Source organism: Falco peregrinus, chromosome 9 (genome assembly GCF_023634155.1).
Source record: "Falco peregrinus isolate bFalPer1 chromosome 9, bFalPer1.pri, whole genome shotgun sequence".
Classification (NCBI taxonomy): domain Eukaryota; kingdom Metazoa; phylum Chordata; class Aves; order Falconiformes; family Falconidae; genus Falco; species Falco peregrinus.
Genome location: NC_073729.1, coordinates 263,626 through 281,378, shown reverse-complemented (window position 1 = coordinate 281,378; position 17,753 = coordinate 263,626).

Sequence of the window (17,753 nt, the reverse complement as noted above, 5' to 3'; positions counted from 1 at the left end):
CAGGACCTGTCCAGAGCAGTTTTTCCCCTGTGATAGAAAGTGCAGCACAAGGCTGTGCCGCAAGTCTGGAAACCCCTCCATGCCCCAGCAGAGTATGGGACAGACTACCACAGCACAGCCCCTTCCCTTACCTCCTCCCACCCTTGGGGTCTGCAGCTCAGAAACGATCCCTTCCCCTCACGTGCCCTGCAGCTCTGGAGTCCTCATTTGAAATTTCAGGGGCAGAACTTATGAGCGGGGCTCCAACAGTCCAGCTGCCTGTGCATGTGGGACTGGCAGAAAGGCATCAGTCCAGTTTCCAGGGCCTTGGTGCAGTTTGGTGCCTCACAGCACAAGGGTTGTATCGACATGATGAACATCCGATGTTAGGGGCAAATTCCATCTGCTCCTCTTCAGGAGAAGTTTAAAGTGGTTCCCAAAGTCAATAGGAGTCATGTGTGCATATCTGAGGGTCTTCATTAATCCATCTGCTAATTAAATAATAATTAAAAGCCATGCTGTCCACATGCACTGCAATCATTACTTTTCATAATTAGCTAAACGTGTAAGTCAGAGCCACTGCTTCAATTTTTTTTTTGTCCGCTGCCTCAGCCATCGCTTGCTTTGACTGCCTAGGCTCTTCACCAAGGCAGAAAATTGGTTTAGCTGCATTTAATGGGTCTGTGCTAAGTACCACTACATGCTGGGAACTCCTTGATGCCTATTTAATGACCCTTGCCTATTACAACTGAGAAAAAGAGATGATTTCAGGATGACGTTCAGCAGTGGTCTGGAGCAGCAATTGAACAAATCCAACGAAACCCAATGAAAATGGTCATGCCGCCTTAAGGTTGCTACAGCAGGTGCTTACAATTAGAAAGCACTCAAAGAAACCCTGGGTGTGGGCCAACACTGTTTACTACGTATTGACACGCTCTTTCTTCAGCTAAACACGTCTGTTGGACCACTTGCATTGGTGCTTTCCCCAGCTTTGGAGAGAGAACAGAAACGGTGTGAGCAAGACAAGAGAGCCACGGGCACAGAGAGGCTCCCACTTGTGTGCAAAACACTGGCCCTTGGGCTGCTTTTAAGACTCAGCCCACTCCTCACTGCCTGGAGCACGTTTTCCAACAGAATTCAACTCCAGTTCAGATAAAAGCCTATGTTTTAGGCGTTATTTTGATGTGGTGTAAGGAGAGAGAGACACACACACTAAAATTAGGCTATGGCTGGTTATCAGCCCAAAGAGGCTCCCTAGCACCAAAGTAGGGTTGGGTCCTCTGCTAAGCAGAGCAGAACTGCCAGTTGGACAACTCAAGCTCAAACTTCTCTGGAATAAGGCCCCACCTTTTTCCTGAATGAGTATTATTCCCTTGCCAAACTGCAGTTCTACTCAGACCTCAACATTCTGCCTGCAGGCTTCTCGGGAACAAACATAAGTATTACTTTTATAATGGGGAAAGTTTCTTTTTTCATGCTGCCCTAACTCAAAGCCAGCCAATGCAATTTTGCTCAAGCATTCAAACAATAATGCCATCTCAGAAAATGTCTACAGATTGTATTTTTGAATGACTCCAAAACCTGGAAGCCTGTGTCTACGTTGCAGGAGAACAGACTGCCCAGTTACACGATTGCTTGAATACTCCCAGATCATCCCATCACATGTAGGCTCTCAGCTTCAGCACTGAATTTAAAAGTGCAGCAGCTTTAGGCATCCCTGGAGGCCACAGTACAGGCAGGTACCTCAAGCAGAAATTCAGATCTTTGGTGCTGAAAACGGTCTCCTGGAAGTGCTCACCTGCCTCCATTCCCTAAAGATGGAGCCTAAAGCAACCATACTCCTAATGTAGGTACCACACCTAAGTGACTAATGGGTAACTGCTGGGCTCACGCTGACTGTGCAGCTCACCACCCGGGGAAGCCGGGGATCTCTTTGCCTGGGAGGGGTCCGTGTTACATGGCTCCCAGCAGCGAGCGGCAAGATACAGGTGTCTGGCACTGCACTGAATGATGATGTGCACATATATATCTCCAGGGCAACCAGGCAAGCCCAGAAGAAACTGACGCTCAGGCTGAACACAGGTAAACGAGCCCAGCGGTGGATCTGGAAAAAATCTACACCTAATCCTGCCCAAGCCGGAAGGTGCTTAAATTCCAGAAGTATATTCTTTTTCACCTGCAAGAGCCCCGGGCATTCAGAGGAGTGTCAGTGCAAACCCCCAGCTGGCCTGATGGTGCAGGGGAGCTGGAAACACGAGGCACAGCTACGCCCGGCAGGACTTGGAGAGGACTCTGTTAAATAAAGTCCCCTGAGGTGTTCAGTTCAGTAGGCATTCTCAGGACAGATCTAACATGCGCCAACTGGATGAGAGTCATCTGAAAGCTCAGCTGCAGCAGCCGTTCTCACTGAAAACGTATCCAGAGGAGACACAGGAGGTATGCCCAAGCTTCCAGAATTCCTTCAGCAAGTTGTGAATGAGGCATGAGATGAAAAATCTCTCCCCAGTGGACAACACACAGACAAAGCTCAGCATACACTGCCCTTCCCTTTGTTGTTTCCCTCTGCTTTAATCAAGGATACTCCACAGTCAGCTCGAATGAAAAAAAAAAAGCCCTTTACAAATGCCCATCAAGCCCAAAAGTGTCAAGACTATAGAAAAATGGATGGGGAAAACCCCTTGAGAAGGTATTTAAAATACTCAGTACATATTAAAAAAACTTCCCTTTTTTTAAGTTCACTGAAGCTCCCCCTAGCAAGATCAGCTCCTGCTTAGGGAAAAGTATGAACTGTGGTTATTTGTGCAAAGGTAACCTTTCCCACTAATATAAAAAAAAAAATAACTGAACCAAGTATTTCAGAAGTTGTAAAGACTGTTTGAATCTGTGCTTCGGGTTTTGTTGGTTTCTTTCATCCTGGTTAACACTGAAAGTTTACTCTTGCCTCTTCCAGAAGTAGCCAAACAGGCAATCAGGGATATTCTCCAGACCTTGGGTCCCACTGCTGGTGACTGTCTGCCTGTTTTACAAAGTACTTGGAACACCAGGTTAACCCGGGACGGTACAGAACACATGGGCATCAGGTGAACCAGGTCTGGACCTCAGAGCCCAGCTGGATTTCCCAGATCAGTAAATGGCTTTTGAAACAAGCACTACCTACAAGTCCTTCAGGGTTGTCTTAAAATTTGCTCATTTTGTCTCAGGTTTAGTGAATAAATAAGCTTCTCTAATTAGTGGCAACATTTCCCTTAATGTTCTCTATACCTGCTGAATGTAATCTAAATGCTAAGATAATGTTATTCTAACGTCTTCAGGAACTGGCACCTCTGTAACAGGGACACTGACTGATCTGTGGTGAACAGCAGGAGTAGGTAAGCACTGTGAGAAAGCAAATCTCTTCCTTCATCCAACACCTTTGGTTGACTAAATGCATGGATTGTTTTTGCATTTGGTCACAAGTATCAAGATCTCAGCTATACTTTCCATTCCAGCTGTAGCAGTCAGGGACTTGTACTTCTAAGTTTGTGCATCTGCTTTACTCCTAAAAACATCCTGAAACCCCTCCATGAGAAATACTTCAGTCACAATTCTTCCTCTTCCAAGTTCCTGAACCCTGATTTTCAAATACATGGCATCAAATTACGATTCCCTCATCATAATAACTGTTGCAAAGAAATTACATGCTTTTCTCCCAAGAGCAAAGTTTCAACAACTGTGGAATAAATCTGGGCAAGTGGCTGGTGTAAAGGCAAAGTATCTTTCCAATGGTAGAAAATACTCATCGCACCTACCTGCCTGAAAAAGTGCTGTGTTGTTATAGCAAAGGCATCAAAGCCACAGCTGGCCCTTTTAAGGTCACCTTGAATATTGCTTAATTGCTGGGACTGCTCATCACACTCTTCCTTCAGTCTCTGAATGAACTGCTTTTCAGCATCTCGACTCTCTCCCGGTTTGGGGGAGAATCCCCTCTTTGGGGTGGTTGGCCTTTGCTTGGGATGTCCTACAAAGGAGAGAAGAAAAGACCATCAGGGTCCCTTTATGTGTATGGATATGACCTTCCTGTGTTTCTAAGGCCCTTGGGACTCAGCCCTATAAAAGAAAAAAAGGTCTGTAGCATTCACACAGATCTGTAATGACTTTCAAAAAAGCAAGAGCACAGCGCAATATGTTTCTGTAGGGGCCAAAGCTCAAACCTTTGTAACCGTCATCTCACCTCAGGCTCTGAGCCTGAAGGTCTGCTATGAGCTGGGGAGAGCTCTCCTAAGAACGTCTTACTGAGAACTGAGGTCGTTAGAGGAAGGTTCCCTCTCACCTATGTTAGACATCGACAGCAACAGAGGTCTGCATCTTGATGCGTGATGCTGGACTCCCTTGGATAACAGTGAGAGAAATGGGCACGTCCGGACTGAGATTCAGCTTATCCCCTTGTGGATGTGGGAAACAGTAAGATGATGTCTACATGGTACACATGATTTCTTTGGCCACCTCAACCCCAAGTCTGGTGACTTGACAGAGGTCCCAGATGGCCTTTGTAGATTTCCTTTTGCCTCCAAATAGGACAATGTGGGACTGGAGCTGTCCTTCCCTGAATGCAAACACAGCATGGGTTGCTTGCTATTGGGATTCGCGACTTCTTTTTCTCAGCAGTACTGCAGTCTACCTTGCCAGTCCCCCTTGCTCTGCCCTTTGTAACACTTCTAAAGTTGCAGCACAAAACAGATCTGTACAGAAATGCCCCCAGGTGCCACACGGTGCTGACCGTTACACCACTGGCCCTGCATGGCTGCTCTCTCTGCACCGTCGGTCACAGCAGCAGCGCTGTACGGTTTGCCCGCAGAAATGGGCCCCGACCGACTCTGGCTCCTCTGACGTGCTCCAGGTTGGCTTGAAGCAAGTCTGATCCTGTATAAAGATGTGGAACCACGGGAGTAGCTTGTGTTCAGGATATCGGCTCAAACACGGTGTCATATTCACGTGAATGGCTCAGGAACTAAAGCTTGCTCACGATAAGCCCCTTCGGGGAAGTGAGGCTTTTATCCTAATTTAAGGTCATTTCCTGCCTGGGTCAGCTACTCCTTTCTCTGGAGATACTCGGGAGGATGAAGCAAGAAAGGGCAGTGTTCTGGTAGTGCCAGGTTGCTCAAGCCACTGCTTGGACCATCTGTTTTGTCTTTATCTTCTCAGCTTCCTGAGAACTCTCTGCAAACATCAGGCTGGGGCAACACCTTTGATTTAATGGTTCTTGTTGCTACCCTTGTGTCTCCTCAGTTGTTGCTTTCTAGCTCCTTCCTGAATCCTGGCCAGGAATTCCTGGTTCACTTCTTGAGCTCCTCCCACTAGTATCAAGCTTTTAGCCGAGGAGCTCGAGTCAGTAAGAAAGAGGCAGAAAACAGCCAGACACCTTGTTCCCATGCGTTACTAGAAATGGAGGACATTGGTCTGGATAGATGAAAAACGAACACTGCTGTGCTGGCAGCAAGGGTTGGGTACGGAAGAACCTGGGAAAAAAGAAAAGGAAGAAAAAAAAAAAAAGAGTATCTTGTGGTCTTACAGTCTTGTAGCACGGATTTCCCGCAAAACAACACAGGAACAATGTCTCCAACTAGTTGTCAGCAATGAAGGTAACAGGGGACAGTCTTCCACTGTGGATGCTACCTACCCCTTTCCCAAAACCCAGAAGAATCTTTCCACAGAGATGCATCTAACGGTATGAGTTAGAACCAATTTTGTTAGATGTGCTTTAGATATTTTAGATTTTTAAGACTGTGGCCTGGGTGTGCAAACAGACCCTTAGGGCAATTTTACTACATCAGGCAGGGAAGCAGCATAGCTTTTCCAGAACAATACACCAGGAGCATATTCCTGCTTTTTTAGATCCCAGACTTGCGTGGAGCCACTGGGAGCATGTCTTCCAATTTGCTGGACTGTGTCCTGGCTCCAGGCGAAGCTTACAGGGAACTAGCTCCAGAGATGCTCCCTCATGACCCCAAGTATCTCGTGCTGCAACCGCAGAGAGCCACGAGTGCAAAACAGCCTTTGACACAATTTGTGCCCATGACTGGCATTTGTAAGGAGGAATACCAGGTTTCCCAACATGTCAAAACTAACTTTACGATGTTGCAAGTCCTAAATACTACAATGCGGGATGAGAGAGAGAGGACTTTCTGTCATCAAGAGAGTTCAACCAGCACAGCCATTGCCCTCCATCCATTTTCACGTCAGTTTAAGCCTGTACGCCTTTTTACTCAGGAATGCTATTTTCTTACAGATTCTTCCATTCATGTAAAGGGGCTCTCAGCTGGGCAGTAGGCAGTAGGTATTATCACAAAATAAGAGATTCATAGGAGCAACGGCCACAAATATCTGTCTTTTTAGTGTAGAAATCTTGGGTTGTTGAGGCAGCGTGGTGATGTTACAACAAAAGGCATAGGGAGAAGTGTAAAGGGAAGCTCTTGAAATCAGTCCAGTTTTAATGAAAACAGAAACCCATCAGGTTGCTTTGTCTTATATCTTTCTAGCTTTCCTGTTCACTGGAACACTTGAAGCACACATCTCTGTGTTGTCCTCGTCAGTGTTATAAGCTGTCCTTGTAAATGAAATTGTGCTATTCTCCTCAGGGGTGAATCTGAACTTCTCAGTTCATTTGGGTCTGAAAAGCAGCTTACTAAGCTTACTCTGCCATTCGTGTCTCCCTTCTGTTGCTCTGCACAAAACAGGGTATGTATTAATGATGCTGGCCCTGATCCTGAATGTCCTTTTTGCTGATGGTGGGACCAGGGGGGAGACCTCGTGTATGCTGAAATAATCACCAAACCCCTTTGATCCACTTCAAAACTCGCAGGTCTTTTTTATCTACTTGTGTTTGAACTAGGAGACATGACAAATATATACTCACAATTAACACAGTCCCTGAGGATTTAGATGGGGAATGCAATTTATTTGCCCTTTAACCGTCCAATTTTGGACATTTTCATAAGGAAAAAGAGAAAATTACTTTCAGAGGACTGATAACAAGCAATTTGTAGAGTGACAGATGTCAGAAACAGACGGCACCATCCTAAAATGGAGTGGATGCAGAGCACCTGCATCTATGTACACCTGTTCCTATACACATATTTCAGGAAGGGGATTGCATCAATAGATAAAATAGGTATCGCTATGAGACTCTGCATCTCAAAACTCCTTGCAAGTCTGCAGGAGGACTGACCAAAAGTCTAAAGATCAGATTCAAGGCTAAAAAAAATTTGCATGACAGTCAAAGACCAGCACTGATTTAAAAGAATTGTACATGAGGAGGCCAGTAACAGAGGGAACACAACCTAAAGACAGCACTCTAAAGTTTTACAGCCTGTTTCATGGCCACATGTAGGTGTGGCAGTTACCTGGAGGACACCTGCTCTCCTATCACAAAGAGTAAATGCCTCACAAGTTTGTGATCCTGATGGAGGAAAGGCTGTGCTACTGCCCCTTAGCCCCAGCTACACTCACGCCTTGTCCTGTTTAATGGCTGCTTTGATTGTTTTTTGGAATTGTTAAATAGGTGAAAACATTGTCTGTTTGTTATTTCTGTTATTGCTGTTGTCATTTCATAGAATGCTAAAGGCTACTCTCAAAAAATAAAGATGAGGTTTACCTTCCTATTTGATCCTTACAGTGATAAACAATTTTAGGTTGTCATAATTTCAGACAACCAAGCTTAAGAAATCCTAAATCAGTCTGTGCAGTGGGAGAGAGGGCACTTACTCAACCTGTCATGACAATGAAGCAACATTTGAGGACTTACGAATTGGATATGCCAAAAATTTCAGCCTTGAAAGCCATTAAGTGACCTGTGGAAATGCAGGCCTCCTTAGGACAACAGAAATACGCAGTACAAATACGCCTATGTTTCATTTTGCTTTCCAGTTCTAGTGGAAGCAAATCAGCTGTTCTGTAACGTGCTGCTACCACCACAATCAGTTCTGGTGCTTAAACTGGAGTCCCACCGTTATAAATGCTGGTGAGCTGCTGGTCAGGCACTCTGCACAACAAATTTTTCTTTGGATCTCTCTTGGTGATCTCACCAGTTGCAAAACAGCCTAAAAATTGTATGATTCAGAAGACAGTGGTAAGTTCATGTTTTTACCCTAGTAGCTTCGTGAGGAGAATTCTGAATCCTGTTGGTGCCTGGGAAGATTAAATTTAACCTCCCATTTTCTGGATTTTTTTGGGCGTGAAGGAGGAAGAAGAGTTTGAGTTTAGTAAACATGAAGAGACTCTTGATGAATGTTCTAGAAGCCAAAGAGCTGTTCTACATTTTTTTACTTTACCATCAAATGAAGAAACATGGGGTTCTGCCCCCCATAATAGTAACAACTCAAGCATCATATAGCTGTAGAGATGACATTTGAAGTGTTTAAGTAGAGTCTAAAAAATGAGGCAACAGAACAGGAGATAAACTGCAAGCACAGAGAAATCATTGGGACCATGCCCACGCATTTCAGAAGCGTTATCAGCCAAAGGCCAGCCTTAGAAAAGCCTTTAGGTACCTTATACATCTGTTGATGTACACTTAGGAAACATAAATAGAAAGAAATTCCCTTCATTTTAGTAAATAAGCCAAGGTATTCTTCAGAAATGCTAAAACCATGTGTTTGTACGCAATGTTGAGGGCTAAGCTGACAATGCCCCAATAGCACTCCAAAGGTTATTTCTATAGATAACCCCTTTTCCAGTCATGCACGGAAACAGCCCAGGAAATTCAGCGCCTCTGCAAACAGTAAGAGTAGATCCCAGGCAATATACAGTATACTCTCATTCCAGGTAGCTGAGGTGTCTTTTATTTCACTATACCTATCTGTTCTCTTGTTAGAAAAGAAAATTGTAATGATAAACATAAACGTTCCCGTGACCTTAAAGATAAATAGCAACAACTCTTTGTTTTGACGGAGAGATGACTTCGCGGTTGTAACAAAGAAAACAAAAGTCTGTTCAGCTCATGCGTTGGTATGATAAAGCCTGCTGTACTCAGAGTCAGCTTAATGAACCTTGGACACAATCAGTCCTCACTTAATAGCAGGTCTCCGTTTAGTGTGTTGACAAGAGATGCAAAGTCAACAAGTTTAAATCTTCCCTGAGCAGTGGGTTTTGGTTCATAATTACCTGGTGAATGGAGCCTGGTGGTTGTTACTGCTGACCTCTTAGGGGATGAGACAACAGGCCTGTTAGCATCCTGACCTTTTTGTACTTCTTTCTTCACACCTTTAGGGAAAAAAAAAAAAAAAAAAAAAAAAAAAAGAAAAAGGTAGAAAGAAACCCGTTTTATAATTCTGTTTGCAACTGTGCAGAACTATGTCACTAAGATACATACCAGAATGGCGAAATACCAGTATTTCACCCATGCACACCCTGGGCTTTGCACAGAATGATACTACACAGTACTTCTGTGTTGGATGTCAACCTGCCCCTTCTGCAAGCATGACTGTGTGCATGTGGCTGAGCTGACACGCACAGCACTAAAGAAGGTCAGAAGGTGCCTTACACGCTATCTGGGTTCTCCAGCCACCTGCACGGTGGCAAATGCCATTAAGGCACAAACAGCTACATAGGTAGCCCATCCTATCTGTTCTGAGCTCTGTGTTCTCTCTCTTTACCTTGCTGTGCATCCTCATCCTGGGCTGGAGGAGAAGCTGAGTAGGACTATGCGAAGCTGACTGAAGTTACCTGCAGGGCCCTGCTCTGTCAGCTTCTTCCCCAGGTTAGGAAACGGCCTTTTCTGGTGGCCAGCTTCCCAAGAGGGTCTCACACAGGCAAGAGACGGGATTCTGCAGAACCAGAAGCAGGCAGGCTGTGTCGGGGCTGTGCTGGATGTGGCGTGCCAGACAGGAGAGGGGGTCTCTGCCTGTGCACTAACTCAGCCAGGGCCAGAGAGGTGCAGCACAGGCAACGCACAAAACCGACAACACGCTGTGCAGGATACAACAGGGCCACATCATTTTCTTGATGTCCACAAGGCCGAACCAAAACCTGGTTCATGCTCATCTATGACCCAGGCATGTTCCAGGCTGTCTGCCCTCCCTCCTCTCCCCTCTGTGTGTGTAGCTCTCCACATTACTCTTGACCTCTGCATTGATCCCTTTTTTCTGCAGCCACTGATTCTTCCCACTGACAGCAGGATGCCCCAGAGCTCTTGGATTATGACCTCCAGAAACTTTGCGCTAGCCTTTCCTCTTCCTTTAGTTTTCCCGAGGGAGGCAACTGGGCGTCTGTTATTATCCCTCCCATGGCTGGAGCTCTCTGGTGAGGGGCTCAGGGTGGTCTGTCAGTTGTCCAGGCTCTGCAGCCACCGACTGCCTCTTGTACCAGGGAGATCCAGCTTCATCTGGAAGCCAGAGCGGCCACCCAGGCTCAGCTCACCCCTCCCGCCCACCCACAACTCTCATCAAAATAGCTTTGGGGACCATGCTGAGTGCAGGAACGCGAAAGACCGGCCCTGCTTGTTTGCCCATGGTGTGACAGTCAAGCCACGGGATTTCATGTGGAAAACACCGAGGAAGTAAGAAGAAAGAGCAAGGAAAAGCAAATCTCTGAGACAGTAAGGTATTTTTCTGTTTGCTTTCCTTTTTTATTGTTAGTGTTTGTGGGGGTTGCATTTTAGTCTGCAGGACTGTGTCACAGCCCCCAGACACACAGGAGAAACAGACACTTAAGGCAAACCATGTTTGCCTCATTAACTTGCCCTTCTCTTGAGTAAGTTCACAGACGGCTTGTAAGAAAATGTCAACGTCCCACAGAATCTGTAGTATCTGAAGCAGGAAAACAAACTCCTCTTTTCTTGCTGGTGCTTAAAGACAGTGACAGTCCAAAAACTAATGCTGTCTTCCATTTGGCTTAATGCAAACCGTTCCCGTTCTGCTGAGCTCAGCAGCCACAGGGAAATCTTAGCTGCTTCCAAAGCTTTCAATGAGCAGGAGCGTGCTGCGGCTGGACTAAGGCTTCCAAACAGAAATGACCTTACGTGTTTAAAACCTGTGTCTCAGCCTGAACTTTCTTGGCCTCAACATACAGCTGACGGGTCTTTTTGTAACTTTGCTGACTGGGATATCATCAGTTAGGCACAACATCTGCTGTCGCTTAAGAAGAGAAGCTGTTCCAAGTGTCCTGAGGGGAGCAGACCATAAGAAATGGCTGCACGGTGTCTAACCCTGTGTCCTGTTGCCAGTCGTGGCCACCAGCAGGTGCCTGGGGATGCAAAGCCTCCAGTGACACCTCCTGGTATGCACTCTTGCCACGAATGTGCAGCTTATGGACCTCTCCAGAGGGATTCAGGAAAATCTTTACATTTAATAGCTCAACAGGATTTCCTGTCCATGCTTTTACACAGTGTCCTCTTGAGATCGTGTAAATGGCCATCATTCATAGCATCCTACAGCAAGGCTTTCCACCAGTTTAACTACATATTGTATAAAGATTCACCCTGTTTTGTTCAGTGTGAACTTGCCTCCTGCGAGCTTCATTGGCTGAACCCTAATTGTCCCACAGGGAAAGAAAATAAACAATAAACTTCTCTGGCTATTTATGGTTTTATATGCCTCTGTCACATATTGGAGCTTTTCTGGGCTGAAGAGTCCTGGTCTGCACAGTCTTCCTTCACATGGAAGATACTCCATACCCGTGATCTTTGCTGTTCTCCTATGAGCTTATTCCCACTCTGTCTTTATGAGATGAGGCAAATAAAGCAACACATTTAATAACTGGGTGCAAAATACATCTAAACAGTTTCTCAGTTTTGTTAGCAGCTTCTGCAGTCCTTGACAGTTGCTCCATCCTGAATAACTTCATATTATTTGTAAAGATCGATACCTCATCTGTCATTGATACCTACTCCTAAGTTGCTCATGAAGGTGAAAAACAGCCTTCTGACCATTTACTGAACATTTACCCTTATCTTCTGTTCCCTGTCTTTTACCCAGTTATTTAACCATGCAACTGCCTTCCTCCTTATAATGTCTGAATTTCCTTAAGAGCCTTTGGTGAAGGATCTTGCCAAAAGCCTTCTGGAAAACCAGCAGTCAAGCCCGTATCAATATGCTTGTCAACTCCTAGAACCTGCAGGTTGGTGAGTCAGGACTGCTCATCACAAAAGCCACACGACTCTGGCTCAGTATCTGATATAATGGTCCAAACCCGCATCAGATACAAATTAAACTTCTAAGATAACACCAAAAAATCCCAGACATTTGATGTGCGGAAGGAAGAAGACAGAAACAGGGCAGTCAGTAATACTATTGGAGAAGTGCTTCAGCAGAGATGGTGAAAAATTATGGAGGATTAAGAAATATTTCAGAGGGAAATAGAAGTAGCAGTGATGAAATTTAACTTGGAGTAAGTAAACACACATTAGCCTAAAATAATCCCATACTTCAATTACTGAGCACAATTACTGTGCTCTGAGTAGGCAGAACCTCTCCGTAGGAGCAAACATAAATAGCAATATTGATTTCTGCCCAGCCTCCATCAGAAATTACAGAAAATACAGATAACACATTTTTTAAATGAGCAGAGCAAAATCAAACATATGACATCTTTATATTCTTCAATGCTACTGTTGTATTTGAAATGCTTTGCTAAAGCAAAGATTTTAAGACACAGGGACTAGCTGAAATGGTAGCAGGAAAAATAAGCTTTAGAGTTCCTTTTACTGTAACATTTGGCAGTGTGAACGGAGAGAAAGAAAAGGAAAGAAGCGGCATGTTTTACAATTATTGGGAAATATAATTAACATGTGTAAGTAAACTGTGGGATTCACTGCTGCAGGAGGCAAAATGTCTGTGATGACCTTGAATGATTAAATGATACATCCCAAAATATCATGAAGGAAATCATATGGGCAAGGCCACAAACAGGAGTCAGAAAAAGATATTCCACATTAATCTGTAACATTAGAGAACTGACTAACAACAATAGGAATTATTGGTTCTTGAGGAACTTTTCACTGGATGGATCAGAACATGGGGTGTGGGGGGGTGATTTTCAGCTTGAAGATTGCAAAGTAATAAATATGAAATGTAAAAAAGTTTCTATTTTTCAAATGCTAACTTAACCCCCCCTAAATTATAGAAGCAGCTAAACCAAGCAATGTGTGATCAGCCAGCTAGCTGTCTGCAGTATTTATGGGTGTCATGGGAATAACAGTAAATGTCAGAACTGAATGTATGCTGTCATGGCCACTAATGCAAAGCCACAGCAACTTAATTCTTCCGGTCTTCTTGTTAGTGATACAAGGCTTAAAATGGTTTTAAATGCATTTAGAGAGTTCTTTGTTAAAAACCTTATGAATGTCCAAATGCTGGCATGTTTAAAAGATTTTTGGAATAACGTATTATGCTAAACTGTCTGAGAATGGCTACGCATCATTGTAAGTATCAGCCTGGCTTATTCATCTCCCAGACACTGTGAATTTGGACAATGAAGCCAAATCCAGAATTCTCGTTTTGTTGTACCTGCCCTGACTTCAGTGGAGGACCTTCCTGAGCATGATCACAGGATTAACTGAATACAGGAACTTAAGAGCACATTCTGCGCGACACACCCCCACCCCCACCCCACATCCCTCAAAATAGAAAATCAGACAAAATTCCTGACAATGTGTGCAGAAGTCCAGATTTGGTCATTCTACAACCTCGGCGAAGAGTGAGCTACCAGCTCTTCCTTGAAGATGATCATACTCTGATCTTATAGTCATTGATACATGAGAGTTCCAAAGATGTGTGAAGAGAACAATGAATTTCACTGCAACAATGATGTAGCCAGGAGATAGCTTTTAAGGACCAGATTATGAGAGTATGTAACAAAGCCACTGACTTCCCTATTGTCATATTTTGTTTGTCATTTTACATATTGTCATATTAAAAGAATGGTAATTTTTCATTTCTGTGATTGGTTTGTGAGGAACAAAACTTTGGGTTTATCTTGCCTGAGGTAGTTCAGATATTTACCCACCTGGATCTGAAATATCTATGCTCTTACGATCCAGCCACTTGTCCTACATCTTGGGAACACCTCAAAATTTTTCCAAAATTGTCAAAATGTCAAAAAAGATGATCTGTGTGAATGAATAATTACAAGAAACAGTCATGTAAGGCTTGTCCTACCCTTAAAACTTTTTGTATCAGAAGATGCTTATCTAGCCAAATTGCTTTGCAACTCAGGCTGACCAGAACACACCTGTTGCTGCTGTAGCTCAGCTGACAGATAGTACTTTATTAAGATGCATTAGCTTGGTGGATTAGGACCACCGACTAAATTCCTGCGCTCTGCACCCAAAACCACGATAGTAGTACATGAATTTTTGGGAGCATGAATTTATAGAGCACTCATCTTGATAAACATCAAAGTCATCAACCCTCTTTCCTCCACAGACAATGGAGCAGAGCCCTATGCTGGGAGCCCTCACCAGCATCTTCTGGTTCTCAAATGCTGACTTAGGGGGGCTGCCTGTCCTTGGAGCGAGTGTGCCCTGGGCTTGGGGAGTGTCACCTCGGTACCCTTCCTGCCCCCCACCCCCCACCCCCGCAGACTGCTCACCCATCAGACCCCAATTCACAGCACAGAAGGGTGCTGTCTGCATCCTGCTGACCCCACACCAGGGAAAAGCAGGGAGTGAAGTGAAACCGGTTTTATAGAGGGTGCAATTAAAGGAAGAAAGAAGTTCATCATCCCCCTTTAACAGGTGGTGAGTTTAGGTAAGCTGCTCTGATGACAGAACTGCTGTGCAGTTGGATAGCCACAGACTTCTGAACTTTGTGGAAGATAGGTCTTTGGTTTACATTTTGGTCACAAAGGACTTTTCTTCCCACTGAAAAAACACCCCAGTAACTTATAATAGTATTTAAATGCAGTCGTTTTAGTGCTGGTGAACACTCCGCAACAGACTGACAGCATGATAGTCTTAACAGGTCTATCTTGTAGAAATCTTTCTAATTTCTCAGAATATATTTTACAGTATTTCTTAGTGTAACAATATTATCTTCAACCTCAGCTTTTAAAAAGGTTTTGGGGAAAAAAAATCCTGCAACAAAATTAGAAAATTCTAACATGTTTTATGGCAACAGTTTTAAATGAAACTGTTTCAGCATTGAAAATCCATTAGAAGTGGGACAAAACCTCCCAGCATAAAGACAACTGTCTAGGGATTCAATTACTGAAACTCCTTGCAATCAACTTATTTCAGTGGAATATTCTTTTTTCAAGCTTACAAGAAAAAAACATTCTTGAAACGAATCAGAGAAATCAACAGCAAAGTTTCTCTACATCACAAAGCAATAAGGCAATTTAATACGGTATTAACACATGAAACAGAAGTTAGCTATGCTTCTCAAAGATCACTTAAAACAGAACTGAGAAAAATGGGCTGATGATATGTTCTTAGGCTCCCGTTCTAAAATTGTCATGTTCCATAGTTTCAGATGAGTCAGCTGAGTAGGAAAGTTGGTTGTCTTGTACTGTGCTTGTGCTTCCGGACCTAATCCCATCCGTAATTAAAAATAGAGATTATTTGCCAAAATTTGTCAGATCTGAAAACAGTTTTGAGTTTAGTCTTATCTGACTTATTAGCAAAGCATCTAGGTCCTTCTTTCCTTCCTAACTAAGATGAAATGGATAGAAATACTCAATGTTTACTTATGTTGATTCAGAACAAATTAAAATGTAGTAGTATGAGACTCTGTCTTAGCTGCGTTACAAGAGGTCTGGAGCTCAAAGATTTGTACTGCTATACATTCAATAAGAAAATAATACCCATCCTTCTGTACTAGCTAATTATTTCTTTAGCTAGAAAAAAAATGTAAGAAAAATCACTTTTCTTCCAAAATGTTAATTCTCTAGGGAATGTTTCTCAACGGTTCTTTGTTATCTTCCTAACAAAACTGAAAATAATTACAGCAACACTTCTTACCACTCACAAATCTAACATGCATATAATCATGGTAAGAACAGTTATTTTCCAGCTTTGTATTATATATGTACATTCCTCTTATGCATTTAGAGGTGGACATTTTCAGCCCAGGAAGGGTGACTGTACGTAGCGTGTCTGGCCTTCTGCAAATTACAGGCTTGATAACGTAAACTGGTCACTTCCTCAACTAACTGGTAGCTGAACAAAAGCACACATTGATTTACATTTTCCAAGTGATGAAAAATCCTCCACATAACCTTGTAAAACCTTCCAGGGATTAAGTGCTGCCTTTACTAACAGTGGTATGTCTTTGGATGGTAGTCAGGGTCAGCACACCGCATGGAAATGCAGCTGTCCTTGCCCTGACATACAGTAGACAAGCTAACAATAACATTTTTGTTCAGCTCTGCAGAATCAGTTTGCAAAATGTGTAATTTACATCGTTCAGTTGGTAGGGGTTTTTACTATATATATATGTATAAGCAAGGGAAATGTAGAAAACTAGGAGGTTACTACAAAAGGTTGGAATGGAGGTTAAGCACTGGCAGAAGAGGATTATGAATTTCTGGCAAAGGCCCACCTTCTCATCTGTACAATGGACACATCGCTGGTGTCCCGCAGCAGGGAAGGAGGAAGAAAGCTAGCTGCAGAGAAAGGCACAGCTGTGAGAGAGGCACACACCAGAGAAAACTGCCATGGTACATGGCAAACAGGGGCGTGCGGGCTAACAGCAATTTGAGTTCACATGGGTGAAAAAGAAGGAAAGCACTGAGTTCATATGTCAATGACACAAATTAGTAATAAGCTATTCATTCTTGCAGCTCCCATCACCTTTGGCTAATAACAATCTTTGACAGCAAAGTAACGATTAAAGTCCTCAGCACCAAATTTAACCCACTGACCAAGAAGTGGCAAATGAGCCCACTCTTGTGGCTGAAGTCAAGAATGGCCAGTGGTACCAAAGGGACCGATGTTTCTGTGTGTTAGTTTTAGGGAATCATGCTCTGCATTTCAGTTATGGACTACGTATTGCTGGCTCTGCCCTGAGTTACGGATGATACACTAAAAACCTCACCTGTCCCACCATCAGGTAGTCATGGTCTTCTGGCACTCTTGCTGCACAGGGAGAAAGAAACCCAAATTCATTTCACTGCAGTAATGCAAAAGACAACCTCAGGAATGCCGAGAAGCATTTTTTTGTGGACATTTTTCTGGATTTTTCAGATTTGCTTTACTTAAGTTTTGGCTGTTTACACTGAGCAACGTAATTCTGAATAAATTATTACAGAGGGGACAAAAAATGCAAAGCCTCTTGAGAAGATGACAGCATGAGCTTACTAGAATCGTAGGCCATTAATTCCTTGGGTAAAGCAGCATCCTTCTGTGGTGCTGGATTTCAGCTTTGATGACAACATTGACAAAATTTCTGCTTCTGGTTTAATTTGAAGTGTGAAACACTGTTAGCAACCCCGCCCAAACATCATTTTCCTCACTTCAGCTATGCAGAAGAGCAGAGGGATATTACTTTCAGTTTAAAAATAGGAACAGTTTCCCATCAGTTTATTCAATTTTGCCCCCTTTCTGGTACTTACTGCGCTTTTACTTGCCTTGGTGGTTAGGGGCTGTGCTGTAAACCAAAGCAATAAGGACGACTTTAGTTAAGGAAGAGGTTTGGGTTTGTACCTTCTTGCTAAGAAATCTTACAACAACTCCAAGATAATGTATTTGAGGTCACGAAACACACAGGTGCTCAGTCTTCTCACTACTGCCTTGCTTTGAGGGCAGCCAAGACAGAGGAATGTCATTTTCTTCCGCCACTGCTGGTGACCTGTAGGCAAGATGC